General features: G+C 35.8%; 1 long non-coding RNA gene across 7 annotated transcripts in view; it reads left to right on the forward strand.

Annotated features, from left to right (window-relative positions):
- LOC311433680 overlaps window positions 1-22744 on the forward strand; it is a 476332-nt gene that overhangs the window by 354754 nt on the left and 98834 nt on the right. For all 7 annotated transcript variants that reach the window (XR_014690896.1, XR_014690897.1, XR_014690898.1 and 4 more), the window contains one exon: window positions 22307-22393. This is a non-coding gene — a long non-coding RNA (uncharacterized lncRNA). The remainder of the gene's footprint in view (window positions 1-22306; window positions 22394-22744) is intronic.

Below are 22744 nucleotides of genomic sequence, written 5' to 3' on the forward strand. Positions count from 1 at the left end.
GAAATTCTTAATACAAGTTATAATGCAGTCTTGGATCTTAGCGGTCTTTGGGATTTCTTCTGCTGCCTAAGCTTAGGCACCTGACTGCCTCTCAAACAGCCGTTAGACACTTAAAGCTATGTAACTAAACTGAGACCAGGGGTCTACAACCCTTCCCTGTCACCTTTTCAGATGGTTTAAGGTAAGTGCAGCCAACCATAATAAGCATACCCTCAGCTGAAGGAAAATAACAGGTGGGAATTTCAGAATCAACCAATGCTTCTTCCAGTAGACTTGTACCAAAATGTTGGCCTAATTATGATCATAGAATCAAAGGGTAATTAAGGTTGAAAATCAATGGAAATTTTGCAGTTTGTTGATATGGATTATGCAAACATGAGCAGGCATTTCTGCTGTACTCAATATTTTAGTGCAGTACCTTACAGTCAGCATTCTCGGGTCAGTAGCACAGATGTAAGCTATTTGAGTTAACAGGGAAACCTGTGGCATGAAGTCATCCTCTCTGCAGATCTGGCACTAGGGAGGGATGAGGAATGCATTTCTGCTACTCAATTGCCAAGCTGTTGCCTGACTACATTTCAATTCTTGCTTCTGGCAGAGTTTTCTGTTCCAATTGCTCCCTTCTGCCCCACTTGCTGGCAGCCTCCACCAGTGTCTGTTTATTATTCTCCCCTTGCTTCTGTTCTTATTCATTTTTTTTCCATTCCTTCTCACCTGAGCATGGAAAGCTTTTCACTCATTCTCTTCTAGGCTAACTGGGAACCAGTATGAGGAACAGAGGAAACAATTTTGTTTCATATGCTCATAAAGGCCACTTTCAGTTAGAAGCAGCAAAGAGGTAACATCCTCTGTAAAACCCTCTCCCATCAGTGTATGTAAAGCCATTCCACAGAGATCAGGCAGTGATCAGGACAGTCAAGATCTTTGAAACTAGCAATGGCATATTTTCACAAATCTCGACTCTTCATATAATATATGTACTCTTAAAAATATCTTGTATCACCATATCAAACTGTAGGGAATGGTATGGGTGTAAAGTTCAAGGTAAAGTTTTATTTCCATCCGAAATTGCTTGCCATTCCAAAATTCATACCAGCCTGCTTTCTGTAGATGCAGTCAGATTACTCCTGTGTGTATACAAAGCAAGGCAAAGGGCACTTCCCTGTTTCCCTCTTTAAGGCTCTGAGGGACATCAGTAAAAGATCTCAGAGAGATTTCAAATCTTTCTGACCACTGGAGATGTGATTGCACATTTGGAGAATGATTTTCTTCATTTCATTGACATTTTTTTGTATTTATTAAGGAAGTTTCTTTATTCCTAATCTATTTCTCCTTTAAAACCTGGCAAAACAAAGTTTTGTCTCTGTTACATCATCCACTACTAATATGTCTTGCAAGAAGTTGCTAGGTCAGATTTTCTAGTAATATGTTCACCTATCTGTGAGTTAATTGATGCAACTTTTATCAAGATTGAAGTAGTTAAAAGTGTTGGCCCTTCTTCAACATAATCTGTAAAATTTATTAGGGCCATTGCAAATCTCTGCTGTTGGAAATAACACAGAGAGAATAGATGACTGTGGTGTAATTGCCTGCAGTAACTAGGAAAATAAAACTAACATTCACATTTTTAAGGAAAATGTACAGCATTGAAGAGGCTTTCAGGGTAGGGCATAGCTGCATTATCTGAGCGTTCCCTGGGTTTCCAACCTTAGATGCTATTGCGCTGGGAAAACTTGGTGTGCTAGCCCTAAGGAACAGTACAGAGCGTAGAGTGGAGTGGAGACACCACGGCTAGGCTCTGTAACCAGGTGGGGACTCAATTGTTCTTGTGCACACCAAGACCGATAAGCTGCACTTTTTGCCACCCTGAGCCAAGGACCTGTCATGTTTTGACAAATGCTGTACCCTAGTGTACTTTTTGCTCATTATAATATCATTTTAATAACAAAACACACCTCCATCCCAAAAGCTACCTGCCTCCAAGGTGCGACCACCCCTCACTGAGCATGCGCCCTGAATTCCTCAGAGCCTATTACTTTAAATGGAGACGGGAGAACTTTTTACCAATCATAACTAAGATATGCTTGACTAGAGTCACTCAAGCTCCACCTAAAAGATAGAAAATAATATAAATTGGCCCAAGAGAGAGGGGATGTCAGGGAAGATACCAACCATCAGGGGAGATACCATCCCAAGGAAATACAACATCCTTAGAACCTCCTGCCTCCTGGGATCAGTTGACGGGCTGAGCCTCTCTTCTCCTCCCATTGGGACGCCTTTGGGTGAGATCTGAATACTTGCTTATAAATCTCTATAGAGTCTTTGATCTTTTTAATGCATTTATTTCTAGGCTGTGCACCTGTAACACCTGTAACACCTGTGTATTTCATGCATGCTAGCTTGCTTTGCAGACAGTCACTATCGCTGGCAATCCAAAAGAACCTGATTATCTGTTGCTGTAATAAACCATACTTGATTGCATTGTGATAGCTCTCATTAAGTGCAACTAGGGTAAGGGTGGTTATCCGTGATAGTTCAGTGTTCTGAATCCAACCAGACCCTCAGACGGTTAACGCGTTGTTGGTGAATGTCCGACTGGTTCAGTACCCTGAATCTGACTGGGCCCATAACGGTTAATTAGCTACACCCCTTAATGCGACAATGACACAAAAAAAAAAAAAAAAAAAAAAAAAAAGAATCCTGATTGATTCTTGGAGTCATTACTGGTAGCAGGAAGAGAAAACTGAGATTCCAGATAACAGAACATATGCTGTAGCAGAAAGTGCTTCAAGGGTTAGGCAGGAATAACTAAAGAAAAGATCCCAGTACAGTAGGCTTCATGAGTGTGAACTCTCTCTCACCTACCAACAGGCTGTTTGTCAGCCAGAAAGCTGCTGTCTCAGTGAATTTCCAAATCTTGTGATATTGTGCATATTTTAAACTGGATAACATCTGCAGCCTCTAAAATAGCAAGCTTCTGAGAGCTATTTACAATTGTGTTCTCTGTTAACAGCTTGGATGCTTTGGTTGCAAAGAACATGCTGTTTGGTGAAGCTGGAAGGTCTTCCTCTGACTTGAAAGGATTTATAGATACCTGTGATAAACAGTACAGTCATATTTTTATTTTATTTTATTTTATTTTATTTTATTTTATTTTATTTTATTTTATTTTATTTTATTTTATTTTATTTTTTTGTTTTAATTATTTATTTAGAATGGCAAGTGCCAAGGAAGAACCTTATGTACCCATCCATTAGTTTCTCTTGTTCTGAGAATACGGCATCTGTCAGTTCCCTCAAAAGGGCTTCACCTACCCAGTGAAAGACAGTCCTGTCACACTGCTAAGGCAAAACTTACTAGAAGAATAAATAGGCTGTTTTCTTAAGCTGTTTTCTAAGTGGGACAGTTTGATCTTTTGTCAACAACAGAGAAACGTGTCTCCAAACATGCTTTAAAGCAAATGCCAGTAACTCTAACTGTGGTTTTCTTGCAGGCTGGAATTAGAAGGGAGCCTCCTGTGCACATTTTCTTTGATTATATTGATCTAGAAAGTTCTTCAGTAAGCCTGGCTGAGTGAAACATAAAGTCTGTCAAGACTTCTGGCTGAACAGTTTTAAGCTGTCTACTTCCTGAAAGCAATACTGGAATCAGAAGCCCTGCTGTGATGGTGCAGTCTACCGGGTCACTTCTGTCTGGGTTGCATGCTAATCAACTCAACCTGAAATGCTGATGGTGTTAAAGTATTCTGTACCATTCATAACGGTTAACTAAAATGCAAACATTTGATTCATGTCACACAAGAGATTTGCCACCCAGGAAACTCAAAATTATGACTAAAATATCAGCCCATCATGTTCATCTCAGACCCCTAGTACTTCAAACTCTTACATTGTAGGAGAATGAGTTCAGCTTTCCCAATGATACCCATGCCCTCTTTGTAATGTGCAATTTTTCTTTCACTAACACCTCTCATTCTATCTACGTCAAAACTTAGAGTGAATCTAATGAACAGAGACAAACTGAAATGATTGCCAGCATCAAAGAGAAAAATATTTTATGCTGTGCGTGAAGACAATAATGAGAGTTTAGTTTTGGTTTTCATTTCCTTTCATTTTGTCTTCTTGTAGATTAAAAATAGTCAAAGTATGTTCTCAAGTTTTTAATAAAAGGCTTTCAAGTATTGAACAAATATGCCAGTTATATTTCATTTTGGAATTAATTTTTAGATCAGGGTTTCTAATGAAAGTACTGATGAAACATTAACCATCTGAACGTGAACAGTGTGACTATAGCGTTTGCCTGAACTAACAAGGAGGTGAAACATGGTCAAATGAGGATATTTTAGCTGCCATAAACTCCAACTGTATAAGACTTGAATCCGCAAGCGTAAAGGAAAGACATCTAGTACTGCTAAGAGGTTCCAGCTCTGTAAATATCAAACATCCATATGCAGGTTTCATATAGGTACAAGCTCGTGCCAGAGTAAGTTTACCAGTAACCTAGATGAACACTTTAGACTCCTGTTTAGGGTGTTTTCTGAACTTTCTTTCTGGTCTTATTGACACTGCATAAAAGTAATAAAGGCAATTTCATTATCACACTGTAGAACAAGTAGAAGTGAGGTTGGAATCAAACTATCATTTCAGTTGATATTTTTACAAAATGAGCAAAGAATCAAGATCAGCCTCCTTACACTAGGACTTGCTTAATGGAGATAAAGTTAGAAATAATTGAGCTTCCATTCCAGAAAACAAAACCAAGGCAATTAACAAAATTAAATTAAACTGAATTAAACTATGAAATTAAACTATGAAAATATTTAAATTAAACTGAAAATATTTAGATGACAAAGGAAAAGTCAAAATCACTTTCCAATGTCAAAATGCACATAGATTCTGCTATCTTATCCTAGAATCCTGTCAGCAGGTTTAAGAAATTTAGGAGTGCTATAGAACAAATATAACAGAGGGCAATCGAGTTCTTTGTCATAATGATTTCAGTAAATCCTGTTACTTGAGTGAGGCCAAAATGAATAGAATATTTCTGAAGATATATGTAGTATCTCTTGCTTAATAGGGAGGTGGATTCTATTTTTACACTTTTCTGGACTGAGAGCATACTGTCCCAGAAGGAATGGTATAAATGTTGGAAATTTGTAGACTGGCTGCTTATCAGCTCTTCCTACAGAAATCTCACATAACAGCCATGAAAAAAGAATTGGACAAGTGAAATTCTCCATTCATTCTCTGTGAGATGATAAATTTATGGAAGGGTCTCCTTCGACACTATTTTTTTTTTTTTTTCCTGTAGCGTATATATTTCTCCTGCATAGAGAAAGAGACTTTACAATATTGAATATCTGAAAACTGAAGTTGATTAAGTCTCCTGGCTAATGTGCATTCTTCATGCTAAGCGGAAAAATTGACTGGGACAAGCCGGTTGCATTCCCCAATTCCCTCTTTGAGCTTATGCATCTGCTATAGGAGTTACATATTAGTTATATAAAAAGTGTTTTAAGGTAATTTTCAGAAATGAAAAAAATTATTACATTTTCTTCTCTGTTTCCTGTCATATTTGAACTGATGGAAGCACATGAATATTAGCTTCAGAAAAAGGTTTCAGAAAAATATTCTTGTAACAGTTTGGGAGCTGGCAGTGTCATAGAGAGAGTGAACTGAAACGCATCAAATGTAGGTCGTGTTCCTTTTTCCCTACTATTAATTCTTTGAATCATCTTTGGCAACTCATTTTCATTTTCTTTTCTGTTCTTTGAAATACAGGACTGCTGCAGTGGTCTGATACAATTTCTGGAAGGGAGGTTGGAGAGCAGGGAAGGAAATACACATTGTTCTGCAGTAGAATGTTTAGGAATTTGGTATGGTATTAAGATTTTATTCATAGGTATTTCTGAGAGTATTTTATAAGACTACTTACAGTTTTATCACTTACACATTGCTGTACTATAACTATGAATATATTTTATAATATATATTTTTACTTAAACTTTCCTTAATGTTGACCATTCTAAAAGCAGTTCTCATTTGATGGCTTTTCCTTCACAGAGATTGTATTTTTGTTGTTGTTGTTTTGTTCTTTTTTGTTTGTTTTTCTTTTGGTTTGGGATTACCTGGAGCTAACTTTATACTTGAGGCCAGTTTTCCCATGGATCTCAATAAAGATTTGTGTATTTATTTGCATTTAGACAGCCCTCTTCCATAGAATAAAGGTAATTTCAGCAAAGTTCTCCTATTTTTTGTCTTTATTTCTGTTGAGAATATGGCTTTTTAATTATTATTATTTTTTTGAAAGTAGAGAATACTCATATGTTAATAATCCTTTCTTCCTGAATTCTAAGGGAGGAATGAAAAGAAAAAAAAAAAAAAAAAAAAGAGAGAGAGAGAGCTAAAAAATTTTCACAAGATTATTATTAAAAGACCTATTCATCAGCTTTTGCACAAGAATGAAACTAAAGGCCAAGTCTCTGATGCAATTTAGCAAATATTTGTATTAGCAAAGACATTTCTTGATTTGCAAAGTCAAACCTATGCCTCCTAAAGGAGAAGTAAGAAAAAAGATAAATTCCAATCACTGTAATCAAATCCATTTAAGTCTAATCTTGCCTTTTAAATCAGTACCATTTAAAGCTGTAATTCCCTTTAGAGTGTGGAGAAGGAGAATTAAATAATGCCTAAAAATCTTAAGCAATATTTTTAGAAATAGTTTGTGTAAACTTAGTAGTTATATTCTTGCCTCTTTAGTCTCTATAGAGGTTATTTTATTCCAAGTACATGTATGTTAATAGTTTTTAATTGTGGAGAAACTCTACCTTTTGATTACAAAAGGGCTGACAAACAAAATTAATCAGAATGTAATTTTAAAAAGTTAAAAAACAAAAACATTTTACTTATTGATTACAACTATGCAACATATGTCTTTCAGCTTTTCATATTACAAGTTTTAGGACAAAGGTCTTAAAGGCAGACATAAGGAATAAGAAAAACAAAATGAGTGGATTTTTCTAAATATATACAACATTGTTAATTTCTACATTATTCTGGAATTTAAAGATTTCTCAGTCTGTCTTTAAGAACAAGTAGAGCCCTTTTTGCTCTTCTATTGTCATCATCAATCAATCGAGACTATAATAGGTTAAAGTTGAGAGAAGATAAAAGTGTACCGATCTTTAAATGTATGTATGGTCATCTTTCATTGTATTGTAATGGGGCATTACACAACGTACCTTGCTGAACCTGTTCGCTGACAAATGTTTGTGCTTTTTCTGTCACCTTGAAGTGGCTAGGAGACACCTCTGTCTCAACAGAGGCTGACAGGTTTATGTGGAACAAATATGGGACAAAACATATAAATAATTCCTGGAACAGAGAGAGGAGGAGAGTTGTGTACTCTCCAATATGTATATCTGAAGGACAGACCCTGAGAATCTTTCTCTTTATCAGGCCCCTCTTCTGTGCATTCCCAGCTGGAAGGAGTTTTCTTTCTGCAGTCTTGAAGACAACATCTTGGAAGAGTGAGTTTCAGATGCACCTCCTTCTGGTGTGTTTCTTTACTGAGTAACTCTAGATGGCTCCCTCTCAGCACGGGGACTTTGTCATGCAGCATGCACTTTGTTGTAGGTGCTGTAGTGATGTGCAGAGCTCTTCCACTGTATTGCAGGTGAGACAGGCCCCTTACCTCTTTCTGTAGTGTTGAAATGCTAAATGCTAGGGCAAGCAAGAGAATTTCTTGGTATCTAACCTAGGTCAATTTTCAAAAAAACAATGCTCTAAAATGACATGTTAATTTGCTTCACATTAACTTAAAGATCTGTTACCAGAGTTTGATGATTCAGCATTTTACTTATAACTAATTTCAAATAATAAAAACAAGTTTGGTTAAAGTAGTCTTGTGCAAATGAGAAGAATAAAAACTCAGTAGGAATAATGATGAGAGTTAGCTGAGACATTTTCCTTTAGGTGAGGACACAAAATAAAAGTTAAATTTCCTATTCTGGTGAAATTGAGGTGAAGATAAAATTTCTTTATCAATAGTTTTTGGTAAAATTCTCTGTTCTTTTCTATCCCCCAATTCAATATCAGTACAGGTTATCTCTGAACAGCTCTGTTCAGCGTTCATGTCTGTGGCTGATAGATTTGCCAGTTACAAGCTTCAAGCAATACTACTTAATTGTACTATTCAGAAGCTGGAAACTAATATATTAGTTTGTATAATATATTTCCAGAGGAAAGTGTTCCTTAAAAATAATAATAATAATAATAACTGCTCTGTTTCTAGCCTGCTCATTTTCAAACTCTGCTTTATGACATAGTGTAGCTGTTACTCATTCAAATTCTGCACCCCTTTTCTGAAGAATATACTACCTGATAGATACACTGATTGTAATTTTATTATTTATCAGATTTTGGAAAGAACACTTTCTTGTTAACTTTCATATATGCAAATCCATTTGTGGTTAGACCAGTTCTTTTCTACCTTTGTATTTTATGATTTCTATTTGACTCAAATAACTATAAAAGGAGATTAATTATTCTACTTTTCAATTATCTCCCCAAATATGCTGAGCTGTCATTTTTTGGATTTTGGTGGTTGTGCTTTTTTATTTTTTATTTTATTTTTTTTAGTGTTGTTGACAATGATCGATGGCCTTCATTTTATTCAAATTAATTTTCAGTACCTTTCCCTGTCACTTATAATTGAGCTCTACTATCAATATTCTCCATGTATATTAAGTAAAACCAAGATTGTATTGCTTAGAGGGCTTCCATAAATGTATCTGTTTATAGTGTTCCATGTTTCTTTCCAATCTAGTCTTTGAAAGGCTCTCTCAGGTCAAACTTTTAGAAAACTTTACAGAGACTTTTTTTTTTTTTTTTTTTTTTTTTTTTTTTCATTTATTGTCTTTTCCAGTTGGTAAAATCTGTTAATTAAAAGAAGTCTATTTTTCAGTTTTGAGCTAGTAAGGAGGGACTGCAGATCAACAATAATCTGAGTTTGTTGCTTCTTTTTGCAAATTGCTTATTGGCAAACTTTTTAATGACTTTACAGTCTGTACTTAAGTACAAGTTATGCAAGATTTATTCCATTCTCTCTTCATATATTAAAATATCCTGGATGTTTTTAATGATACAGTTACTCGTCCTGTGTTTGTTAATGAGGATTTTTCTTTCTTCCTTCCTTTTTTTTTTTTTTCCTTTGTTTGGTTTAGTTTATTTCTTAAGAAAGTTTTTATTTATAAATATATATATAAGTTTTCATAACTGAAATGTTTCAACTAACAAAGAAAGAATGAAGTTTTTAAAGCATAACTGCACTATCAGTCATTTCTGACATGGGCTCAGGCACTGCCTCATCAGTTCCTTGGGTGGCAAAAATTGCAATTTCTCTTTTATCATTCAATTTTATGATATGCAGGTCCACAGACTAGGAGAAGATGCTAGAAGGCAGTCAGTCAGTCCAGCATCTTTCAGTGATCTCCTAGAACAGTATAATAGCTGTGTGTCACACCAGAGAGTCATCCTGCTGACTACTGGTTACCTAGCAGCAACCAATAGTCAGCAAACAAACCATGAGCAAAAGTAATCAGTGAATAAGCATAGGTTGATCAGGAATGACTATGCACATTTTGATTAAAAGGTCAAGTGCAAAGCAGAAATGATGATGACAAATGGAAAATATTTTCTCTAAAATAAATAAACAACTAAAATCAATTCCATGGCCTTTATTATAATGTTGAAAATACTTAAACTAATTATGATAAATGAGGCTAAATGTAGTGTGCCTCACTGACTGAAGAAATTTGTATAATGTTACTGTGCCAATACCCAAGACCAAGTTTGGCAGAGTCATTAATACTTACAAAAATGTGGTATACGCTCTTGGTGGTGAGTTTAAGGTTTCATACATATTTATATATTTGTATTTTGTATACATGTATATATATATATATTTATGTGCATACAGATTTAATGTCAGTGCAGTGTAATCTATTTGCAATTAAATGTTTTCTTCAAGGATAAAAGTGTTGTGTCTTCTTTAAACTGGGTAGGTAGTATGGATAAGGCCAATGACAACTTATAAACTGAAGAATTGACCCAACACAGAAATATGTCATAGTAACTGATTAATTATGAAATTTTATGAAAGATTATCTGTGATCATGCAATCTGTAGGGGACCTGGTTCGTCTAACTTGGACACATAAGTCCTTTGAATTAATACCATCCTGTTACTTTGTCATTTGCAACTCCAGGGAATGTAACATTGTACTGTAAAGAGAAGTAGATTAAATTTAAACTTGGAAAAGTAATTCTGTATTATGCTAGAGGCTTTATAGCATTTTGCCAAACTGCTTAATATACCTAACGAAGACAGGGGAAGAAATGGTAAGGAAAGAAAAGCATTTGAGAGCTGAATAATGAACACTAGAAGGTCTTTATTGATTTGGTAGCAGGTTAAAACTTTAGGTAGTTGATGGAGTGAACACTGAAATGAAATTCATTAATCAGAATTATGGAAGAGTGGTGTTTAAGCTAAAAACATGTTGACCTCTCTGCCATGTTTTTGAGTGTGCTGAGAGAGGAGACTCAAAATATGGAGTTCTGAAAACCTGGGCATACTACACCATAATGTCATTGCTGTGAATGTCAAGGTAACAACACATTAGTAAAACCTTCCAGTGATATAAGAGTAATATGCAAACGTTATTGCGCATAACTTCTATTTATATTTTTGAAAGCTTATCTAGCTACCTTTTAGAATATTAATACAGTAAAGAAAAAAATAAATAAGTAATTTTGCTATGAAAGTAGATGTGACTTCTACCCATATAGTATTCTCTACTGGATCTTTGTAGCTGTGTTGCCAAAGCAGTTCTATAACTGCATTTCACTTTACATATACATTTATTTGAAGGATTTATTAGGTTATGTGATAAAAGCTCTCTTGCATACCCCCAAAGGAGATCAGAGAGACAAGGGCAGGAGAGGGAGTCCAAATAATATCCTGCTTTTCAGCCTATCAATAGGGTGTGGGATGCATTGTGGCATGCAGGGGAAAAGCAGTTTGGGATTGCACAAAGACATTCAGGGGAGGAAGCAAAGGTGAGCAAAGGCTATTCTTCTATTCTATTCTATTCTATTCTATTCTATTCTATTCTATTCTATTCTATTCTATTCTATTCTATTCTGTTCTGTTCTGTTCTGTTCTGTTCTGTTCTGTTTTATTCTGTTCTATTCATATTATTTTTTTGTTCCATTCTGTTCTATTATAACCTCCAGGCACCTCTGTTGTAGATTTTTCTTGGCTTCTTAATTAGCTTTGGTGTACTATACTACTGCTATACGCACTTCTTGTTTCCACTGCCTTTTCACTCTCCCCTGGGGTTGCCTCAGGTTTCCCAGAGCAATACACACTGAACAGAGCCTTTGCTCTTTCAAGATATTTTTTTTTATTTTTCTGTTTAAGAGAGAAACCCAATATCACTGAAATATGAACACTTCTGTTTTTTGTAATAAATATTATTTAAAATGACTGGGGAAACATTGGATTTGGCTTGTGGAGTAGCTTGAAGTGAGTCTGTCCACTCTAAGCAGTGTAATTTTTGTCAGCAGCAATGTTAATACAGTTTGAGGAGGTTAAAGGAAGCATTTAATCTTTCTTTCTTGTTTATTTTAAAGCATTTTGTTATGGTTTCTGCTGCTTCTGGGCTTATAAATCATCTTTTGTCCTCTTCTTGTTCCTGTGGTGAGATCTCCTCCCAGTCCATGTCTTCTTGCTGCAGCTGGAATGTTTATGGCCTTCGACCCAATGTCTCTTCAGAGATCTCTCTTAAATGAAATTTTCTGCCCTGCTGCTTTCCTTTTCCTCTTATTATTGACCTTTTTTTTTTTTTTTTTCTTTTCTTTTTCTTTTTCTTTTTTCTTTTTTACCCCTTTACTAAGACTCACTCTGTTTCTGAAGTCCTAGGCAGACCAGCCTCTTTGGCAGTCTGTCCCAAATCTCAGGATAGGGAACTGTGTCCCTAAATGCTTTCTGTATTCCCCAATTTTCTCTCTTTCATGGAGGTGGGATCCAGCTACATCCAACTCCAGGTTTTTAATCTCTTAAACTGATGGAAACCAGAAACAAACACATGACTATTTAGCTTCAAGAAGAAGAGCTCTAATGAGAAACAACTGGTAAGAAAATCCCAATTCATACTCCTATTGAATCATTTGTCTGCAATTGAAGGTGAATACAAAGTGACTAAGAAAATATCAGTGGATCAAGAGGCTAAAGTAGCAGATGCAAGATCAGGGCTAGTACTAGCAAGAACAGGGTTTATATGAACTGATACAAATGATAAGAAGTTATGATAAAAAGAGGAATAGTAAGAAATTTAGAAATGATCAAAATTATCAGTAAACAGGGTATGGAAAGAAAAAATATATGTCAACAGATTTGTACATGTCTCAACATCACCCCTGTCTTTTGAAATTCTTGTTAAATTTGTCAATAATAAAAGGCAGGTCAAGTTAGGCAACAATGGAAATAGCTTTTCTTACATAGAAAGGAGTATGAACAGGAGAAGAAAATCTGAGATGTAACCTGGATGGAAAGAGAAAATTATTCATGATTCTATGATTCTATGATTTATGCTGGAGATTAGGGAGCTGTCTACAGCTCTTACTATAGAGGCCTGGAGTAGACAGAGCAAACCAGGAAGAAGGATTCCTCCATTTAGGAAAGCTGGGGCTGTGAATCATGGACTATATGATGTTTATTTCAGAGATTCCAAGTCATATAGAGTGCATAAAATAGTGAAATAGATATGCAAAATCTGACAGAACAAAATTAAGATATTCACTATGCATCACTCTATGTGGAAAGGACAGCTAATGGTGAAAGCACCTGCTAAAGCACTTTTTTCCCTTGATCTTTTCCCCTTGAACAAGAATATTTTAAATAGAAAGACAACTGTGAAATGAAATGTCTCCTACCACTGTCATGTCGCCTTTTCTTAGTTGCACTGGTTATTACACAGGGAGCAAGCTGGGCTGTCTTATGCAGCTCCACCTCCCTGCTGTAGGTCTTTCCTTTTCTGTCTGTAGTGGTGAAGATGTTCTGTAAACACACCTCTGTTTTTTGGGGGAATACTGTTACTCCCGCTGGTCCTTGTTGTTGCCAGCTTCTATCCTCCAGTATTGCCCCCCTTCTTTCCGCGAGTGTTAGTGAGGGAGTTTTGGGTTGTTTTGCTGCACCCATCCTAACTAGCAATTCATGCTAAGCAGAAACTGAGCAAACTGACTCCTGACTGCCCAGAGGTTACTTGCCCTATAGTACTTAATCAAGTGCTTAAGTTCCAGTAGAATAAGAGGTTACCTATGCCCTGTGTATAGTATTTCATGGGATGGCTACAGGCAGCTTCCAGCTCAGCAGGTGCCCTTATGATTCATGCTTCACAAGTACTTATCTCTTTTAGCTTTGTGTCTGTTTTCATAAATAGCAGATATGGTCCTAACCTGTGTGCTCAGCTGAAGTTGTGTGGAAGTCTGTAGGATACTGTAAGGCATCTGGGTTCATTAGCTACAAGCAGTTACAACTGCGATCACTGCAATTGGGTCCTATGTTTCTGTTCCTTGGCTCCCTTGGATACCCTAAAAGGAATAGTGATACTGTCTGCTCACAGAGACAGACTTATTAGTACTTGTAAAGCTCTGGGGCAGTGCTGTAACGAGGATCGCAGCCATCAGTATAAGAAATATGGCACATACATTGCATGACCACAGAACAAGCAATGGCTTAGGAAAGTCACCACAGCTTCTGTGGGGAAAAAAAAAAATTATGTTCATGGCACATTCATGCTTATGTTCGTGGCATAAACAGCCTTGAGGGGCTGGCTGCACTCTAAGTTTACAATGATTAGTTTTGCAACCTTATTGCCTTTCTTTTGACAGATTTTATTTGTTGCATGTTAAATTTGTGGAAATGTCCTGATTTTATTCTAACAGAATCCATATCCCTTATATGAGGAGGTGTAGGGCATACTCAGAATTCAGGGGCATGGGTCAATAAAGGAAAGTCAGAATTTTGGGAAACGTTGAACATTAAAACCTGTTCCACGATCAGGATTCAATAACATAGCTTTTCCAAAATGAAGGACAAGCTAGGAAGATCCTTTGTTACTATGACAGGTTGCTCATGTAAGATTTTTATTGTCCTTGGGAGATGCTGGTTTAAAATAAGAAAATTAGTCTTGTGGGTGAGTATGATAGTGCAGTAAATTGTGTGGAATCCAAGGAAAAGAACAGGGGATAGAAAGGCTCTTATCTGTGATACGTTGACTTGTAGAGCCTCTGACTTGCAGTAACCATGAGATCGTAGAGTTCAAGATCCTTAGGGCAGCTAGGAGATCACACAGCAAGCTCACTATCCTGAACTTCAGGAGAACAGACTTTGCCATTTTCAAGGATATTCTTGGTAGAGTACAGTGAGATAAAGCCCTGGAGGGAAGAAAGGCCCAAGAAAGCCTGTTAGTATTTAATAATTGCTCAGTGAGACAGAAGAAGTCATACAAAAATGCCAGGAGGCCTGCATGGATGAATAGGGAGCCTACAGAGGGTGGAAGCACGGATAGATAGCCTGGGGGGGGGGGAATATGGAGAATATATCTGAGCAGCTAGGGAAAGCTATAGCTTTCCCTAAGAAAGCTATAGCCCTTTCAGAATACAGTTTGGCCAGGGATGTCAAGAACAAGAAAGACTTCTATAGGTACCTCAGTGACAAAAGAAATACTAGGGAAAGTGTGGGCCCTCTGCAAAAGGAAACATAAGACCTGGTTACCTGGGACAGTGAAAAGGCGAGGGTACTGAATGCCTTCTTTTTTTCAGTCTTCAAAAGCCATCTGGACACAGTCCTGGGCAACCTTATGTAGGTATCCCTGATTGAGCAGGCGGTTGGACTAGACAAACTAGATGACCTCCAGAGGTTCCTTACAACTTTAACCATTCTGTGATTCTGAGATTGTGCAGTGTGCTTTTCACCTCCAACATTATTTTTTTTTTTTTTCAAAATTATATGTAGTTTTGAAAGAAGTTCAAGCATATTTCAAGTAATAAGATGTATTCTTGTACCTAGGAGAATACACTTGTTTTAAGCAACACTCAGATTAAATCCAATCCCTAGCGGTAGACTGTAGGAAACTCTTTAGTAAAGAGAAATAAAATTTACCAATATACAGAATACTCATGTTTTGATCAATTTTAGTAATCTGAGAATGTTACTGATTCTGCCATCCATTTGGCTGTGTTTGTGAGCCAGACACAATTTTGGAAGCAAATGCTCCAAAATTAAAAGGAGAAAGAAGGCTAATATTGAAAAAGACTGATAAATTCTGTATTCGCTCTTCCTTCAGATCAGGAGGCTTAATATGCCTTTAAATTTAAATATACTTGCCTGGATACCATTGTTGCTAGTTCTAAATTAACATATGAGAAATCTGCTACAATAGCATCCTCTCTGATACTTCCTAATTTTAGTTAATTGCCTGTCTATGAATCCAAACCAAATATTAAGAATCAGACAAAGCCTTCAGTGTTAGTACTGTACCTAACTATTTAATCCTGTGAACTGATCTTCCAGAGATTGGCTTCCAAGGACAATTGTTATAAGATTCTGTGCAGGTCATGTTTCCAAAGAAAGTGAACATTGCTTTCTCTCCACTCCCTTACAGAATGAACTGCAACAGCATCTTTACCTTCCCCACAGAAAATGATTTTCTCATGGCAGAAACATCCCTTTGTTTGATCCCCATGGTCCTAATGCTTTAAGGGAGATGGTGTGGTTTTGTTCACAGCTATGCACAGCCCCAGCCTGGGCAGTATCACTATCAAAATGCAGTCCAGAGCTTACTGGAAGAAATGTGCAGTGGACATAGACATTTAGCATACAAAGAGAGTTAGTATGTTTTGGAAATGAACTTAAATGCAGACTATTTCACTGAGATACAGGGAAGAAAAACAAAGGGTCAATTAGCCTCAAAGCTTGCAGAAACACATGGTGCTTTAGGATATTGCAGCTCATAGTGCTCATCCTGCCTGAATTCTGAATTAATGACTACACAGAAGAAGCACAATAGAAGCACAATGGTTGATGAAACTCTGGGCTAACATTTCATCCCATAATCTGTAAGGACATGTAGTGAATTTACCCACAGCATGAATGCTTTTCAGCCATTTCATTCTTAAGGAAAATTTTTGGTCAAGACCTTCTTTAGTCACAAACCTGGTTATATATTTCTTTGCTCCAACACCTGCAAAATACTTGCATCTACCTAAATCCCCAAGATAGTCCAGCTGGGGGATTCCCATCTTTTACTATTTCTAAGTACTACAGTTGGGCTTTCCTTCCATCTCTGAATACATATACCAGTGGCAAATGCAGTACATATAACATTGCTGCAAGGGTTCATGAAGAATTTATCTAATGTGTTGCTTGTTCTTGTACAGTTAAGTGGCTATGGAAGAAATCCCATTACTCCTCCTTTCTTTCTACCATCTTTGATCTACTATTTCTATGATTCCAAGCTCTACACCTACTTTTTATACATGTTCAGGTATAATGTAATCTGGGTGCTGATGAGTCTCATATTCACCTGGTCCACAACAAAATGACTGAATTAAATCAAGGGAAAAAATCCCATTATTAACATGAACATCATTGCTTGTATGTGCAAAAGGAACATCAATACTTACCCAAGTGTTTCAAAATCTTTCTGCATCAAACTCTGTGCATCTGCCCTATAGAGAAGAGACCTTAATCTGCAGAACTGCACTTTACAACTTTCTCTGACATCTTGTGATGCTGTATTCTGACACCTTGTGATGATTTTTGATCCCTTTCTCTGATACATTGTGATGATTTATTCTGAAATTGTGTTTCAAACCAGGGATTTCTTGGGGTTAATAGTCCATATTGTAGTGTTCTAAATCAAAACTGATAAAAGTTACAGATTATTTCCAGGGATTAGCCTCGGAATGGTGCACATTTATGGAGTATTTTTACACTGAAGTAATTCATCCACTCATGAGGGTTTGCACTGTCATACTACTTTCCCACTATCCTGGGTGACCTAATTACAGTGAAGTCCTTAGCTGGGATGATGATATTGATTAGCATCCTAGCATGGCTGATCAAGGAATGCTTTTCATGAGTGATATGGTTTGCTAAATTAAAGATTTCATTTAGTAGATTGGGGATCTGAATAACTTGATTGTGACTTTGATGCAGTATACAACATCTCTAATTTGATAGGTCATTAATCTGCTGGATTTAACTAAGTAACAAATTGCAGCTTTCATCAGCTCCAGAAATAAAATGAGAGTCCAGACACTCTCTACCTGACATGCCCTTTCTCAGTAATTACATTGTTCAGGTTATCTGAGCTTCTGCATTGTAACTCATACCTTAAACTGCCACCATGAGCAGCATGTTAGGCAGGACTGCGTAAGATTTGCTAGTCATCAATTGTACCTCAAAAACTAATGTTTCCACAAGCAGACCACTACTTTTAGAAATATCAATAAAAACACCTGCTGGTCCTAAATCTAGGTATACCTACAGTTTTCTAAATTTGCCTGGCCCTACTCTATTTACTAACACAGAATATCTGTTAGAATGTGAAATGTGCTTTTTTTGTTTGTTTTTTTAGTAATATTTTTAATAGCTTTTACTAGATTGTTTGCCACATATATATCTAACCAAAGCCTCTGATTGCTCTGAACACTAATAGTTCTTACTTATCCTCACAACTGAAACTAAATACTTCTAAATATTGGTCAATAATTTTGAAGTTTGTCCAAAGTCCAGTTTTGTGAAAATTTCTTCCAGTATTGTCACTCATATTTTTATAATACTGGAAACATAACACATTCAGAAGTTCTGACAGGTCTCAGAACTCCCAGTCAAAGACCATCCAGAAATTTTCAAAAATATTCCTGCCAAAAAAATTGTTATAGCAGGGTTTTGAGATTTGAAAGCTTTTACATTTTCTTGAAAAGACATTGACAAATTAATTTTCTAAATATTGATGAGAATGGTGAGGGAGAGAAAAGTTAAAATTAATTCTTATATGATTATTATCTCCTTGCCTACAAAGGTTACAATTTTTATCTGAAAGCAGTGAGTAACATTATGGAACCAAACAGATTTCTTTATTATTTTTTATACATTATTTCTCTTACATTTTCATTGTAACATAATGGGGCATTATTGATAAATGTGATTAGTATTGGAAGATTAATAGTCATACCTAGTACTGGTTAAATCACTTTGCATTTTAAGAGGTCTAAATGTTATGCAGTTAAAGAATGTACAATGCATGTAGAAATAAAAATTTTGAGCTAAAAGTCACATGGAGAAAATTGATCTTACTGGAGAAAAACTGAAGATGAATATCTGTCTAGAAATCTAAGTGAAAGATAAGCTTTTTTATATACATTTTTTGACAGCTAACTTATTTCTAAACTGAATTAAAGATATTTTAAAGTAAGCTTTATCTTAGTGAGGGAGAATGAATGTGTTTCATTATTTTAGGAGAAAGTGGATCAAAACAAACAAATATTGTACTGAGGTACACGTAGGAAGGGGATAGTGGGAGAGACTTGATTTCCAGATAAAGTAGACTGAGGAATTTAGAAATGTAAATTCATTTGGAGGAAATGCACAAACCCTAGACACCCCTCAGGCCTGCTTAAGTCCTCTGTGAAGGCCAATTAGCTACATAGCATGAATTTTCAATTCCAGATAAATATGCATTTTGCAAGCAGTCTGCAGAAGAATTATTATTTCTTGGACATGTTTATGAATAATTTGAAGTATAGGATGAACATAGTCGTTTTAAAAATACATTTACAGACAGTTTATACATGGGTAAGTAATAAAGACTCAAGCTTAATAAATATTTGTCAAGAAAGCTGATTTCTCTGTCCGTTACAAAACTTGCTTCATGGTAGGGAAAATGAGGACTTGCTCTACCTTGGGGGAGCAAAATATCCCTTAAACATCTCTGGTATGCCAAGATGATTTTTTTGCTCTTTTATTTTTTGTATTGGAACATGTTTTACTGAGGAAAGGAGTGCTTTTAGCTTTGGGGAAGAATATGGGCAGAGTGAGATTTTATGGTGTGGGAGTCCAGGGGCAGGCCTTTATTCACCCTGTTCCCTTTTGGGAAGGTTAGTAGTAATCTGACCCCACAGAATCTAAAATTAGTACTAAAAACAAAACAAAACAAAACAAAACAAACAAACAAACAAAAAAAAAAAACAGAAGGTGTAAGGATATTCACACTTTTCTGTTAGTTTATTATTAATATTAATATTTTTATTTTGCCTTTCACAAGCCTGATGAGGTAAACCTTTATGGTTAGGTTTATATATTCTATATTATCCTATATCCTATATTATCCTGTATCCTATAGTGAATGTTACAGGATACATGTCAGATTGTACACATATTTATGCTTTCACACAAATTTACTTTTGTAACAAGCATAAGATGAACATACTTTTCAGGCTGAATACAGAGCAACTGGGCAGAATATTATTATTATTGTTGTTACTATTATTATTATCAGCCTGAAAGAAGAGGTACTTCTACTTATCCTAATTTCTAACTATAATTAATTCATGGCTTGTTTATACTCATTTGTCATTGTGCCAATATTTTACTGGTTGCTGAAGTAATTTTTCTCTCCTTTCATGTTTACATGCCCAGATACATTTGTAGGGAACAGTTCATATCCCTTCTCAGACATTGTTTTGAGAAGCTGAACAAACGAAGCTCTTTTAATCTCTGCTTGTAAAATAAATTATCGTTTATATTGCTTAAGCATACTTGTTTACTTTGAGGTTATTTTTGTACTGGTCTGTGCTTTAATTATTCTTCAACTTTCTTATTTGTTAGGAACACACAAGAAAAATTAAACTGAAAAAAAAAAAAAAAAACAAAACACAAAAACACAGACAGTGTTTTCTGTGCCAAAGCAGGCCTTGGACCAATGATGTCGTATTTATAAATGACAACTGGATAAACATGTGCATAGCTGATACGCTTATATTGCATGAGAGCTTTTGGAATAGGATTTTTTCATGCACTACAACACAGAAAAAAGTACTTGCAAATTCTTACCAGGAAATGCCAACTCAGGAAAACAGTTCCTATTAAAAGCCGAACTGAGATAAATCCTTTGTGAAAATTCAGCAGGGAAATTTTCTGAATTCCATAACTGTAGACGCTACTTGCTACAGATACAAAAATATACAAAAAATATTTCCTCACTGTATTTTAAGCTCACAATGATGACTGTATGTAGAATTTACAATGATTGTGAGGAATGGAAAACACAATTTCTCTTCTAGTGGATATTCCAAAATTATATATGTTTATTCTCTCAGACTGGAACATGACTGTGATAAAAAGCTTAATGTAGAAAATATTCATAAAGAAAGTATAAAGAGTAAAAATTATTTGAAATTGCTTTCTTTCTATAGCTCAGATGAAAACATTAATATTTTATTTTGGGAATGTGTAGATTCACAAGGCTTCATTCCTTAGGTACAAAGGTACAAACCTTTGTGCAAATGACAATGACCCCCTGTCTTCTGGCAGCTATTCTTGCTAGCACTGCCATGTCACTAGGAATGCAACACATCCTGTCTCAAAGGGGTCATTCTGTTTTAGGAGCAATGGAGTTGTAAGAGCCATAGCTATGTTCATTGAGGAGAATGAGAATCTCAGAACAATAGCTATATATATAGACATGGTGGAAATCTGATTAACAATAAATGTTAATCTCCAAGTGGAACAAACTTATGCCTAGTAGTGTTTTGTGCTATTCTAGTGCAGTACAATGTCATGCAGCTGTACCAGCAATGGAAGAAATATGGCAACAATTATGTGGGATGTTCTTTGGAGTTAAACTTTCTGTTTGGCAGAGATTAGTCACTCTAGTATCAAATGGCTTTTTTTGTTGTTGTTGTTGATAGTTTGCTCCTTCCAGTGCCCTCTTCCTTGACTGCTAGCTGTGTTTCTGCCTTACACTAAATGATACTGCTTTTCTTTTCAAAATTCATAAACAGGACAGAGTAAGGTTTTGAACAGCACAATGCAGGATACAGAAAATATCTCAGAAATAGAAATAGTAGGGAGCAATATTCAGGTATCTACACTTGTGTCTCTGTAAGCCACCTCAGCTCAGGAAGTAACATGGCCATGTTTCCTAGCAGTACACTTGATCTAATTGATTTTGGGTTGACCAGAATGTTTACAGTCTTCACATAAATGCACCCCTACACGTGGATGTCTACACTATTTTCAGACTCTTTCACCACACTGTACTGTCATGTGAATTTTATCATCTCCAAGACAGCTGAACAATCTGTAAACAGTATTTTGATACTTGATACAAGTATACTTTAATTCATTTATTTATGTAGCTGATATTGCTAGTTGGACTGAACTAATTTCCAGGGATGCTGTTTTGTCTAACTGGGTAGGTTAAATTATTTGTAAAGGAGACATTTTGACTATACAGTAAACTGGCAAATAAATGTATAGTACACAGGAACTTTTCATGTATGACAAAATAAAAGGATGCAGATAATTAGAAATAATCACATTTTCTTCCCTTTCTCCTAACCTCAGAGTAGCTCAAAATTTTGATATTTCATAAGTATATGTTATGTATAATTATAATACTACCATATTCACTTAAATGTCATCTGTGAAATGTTTTTATAACAGGAGATAGCAATAAGGCCTAGATAACAATAAGTAATGATTTAAGAGCCTCATTTTCACTTGTCAGCTTAGAGGCCTTCTTTGATCTGCTTTAAATCTAAGCTATTTATTTATTTAGATCCTATTTAGATCCTTTTTAGATCCTTTTTAGATTTAAGCTATCCATTTATTTAGATCCTTTTCAGTTTGTGTGTCTTTAAATAAGCCCATGTTTAGACTTAAGTATGCTGGATAAAACTTAAGGGGAGGCACAGGCTATGTGGGGATTAAACAGGAGGAAACTCAGTATTGCCAGCTGTTTTGGGACTTCCACAGAAACTAACTCCACAGGGATGCTCCTGGACCCACTGCTTCTCCTTCTTCTTTGGGACTCAGATAAAGAGCAGATTACAGATATTTTCAGGGAAAAGGAAATCATGTGATCACCAGATGTTATAACTTGACTTAATAGCCATCACAATGATTTGGTGGAAAGGAAACTGGAAGAGAAGCATAAACTCCATTTCTCGTTACAGGGTTGGCCTGGTGTGGCTGAGGGCAGCACTGGCACTCCCAAAGGGATGGAAGATAAAAACTGCTAAGTGACTGGACTCATATCCTAGGTAATATGTATCTAAGGTTCATACTGTCAAGTTCAGTTATTGGTTGATCCAAGAATAGGTGATATTAAGTCCTCTTTTTTTTTTTTTTTTTTTTTTTTTTTGAATTTTAGATTTCTGATCTTGTTTGTTTGGAATTTTGGAAGGCGATTTATTGTTGTTTTGTTGTTGTGGTGTTTTGTTTGTTTGTTTGTTTTTCTAGCCCTCTGCGATTTTTATTGTCTTTTTGTTGTTGTTGTTGTTGTTTTAACTCTTACTCTTTTCTAAGATGGAAACTATAATTCTCAGTTTTCTATGAGCAAACATGAACTGATGGAAGCTATAAGAGTGATGTCATTATAAAAGCACACTAGA

Source organism: Aythya ferina (assembly GCF_964211825.1).
Source record: "Aythya ferina genome assembly, chromosome: 3".
In the NCBI taxonomy this organism is placed as follows: Eukaryota; Metazoa; Chordata; class Aves; order Anseriformes; family Anatidae; genus Aythya; species Aythya ferina.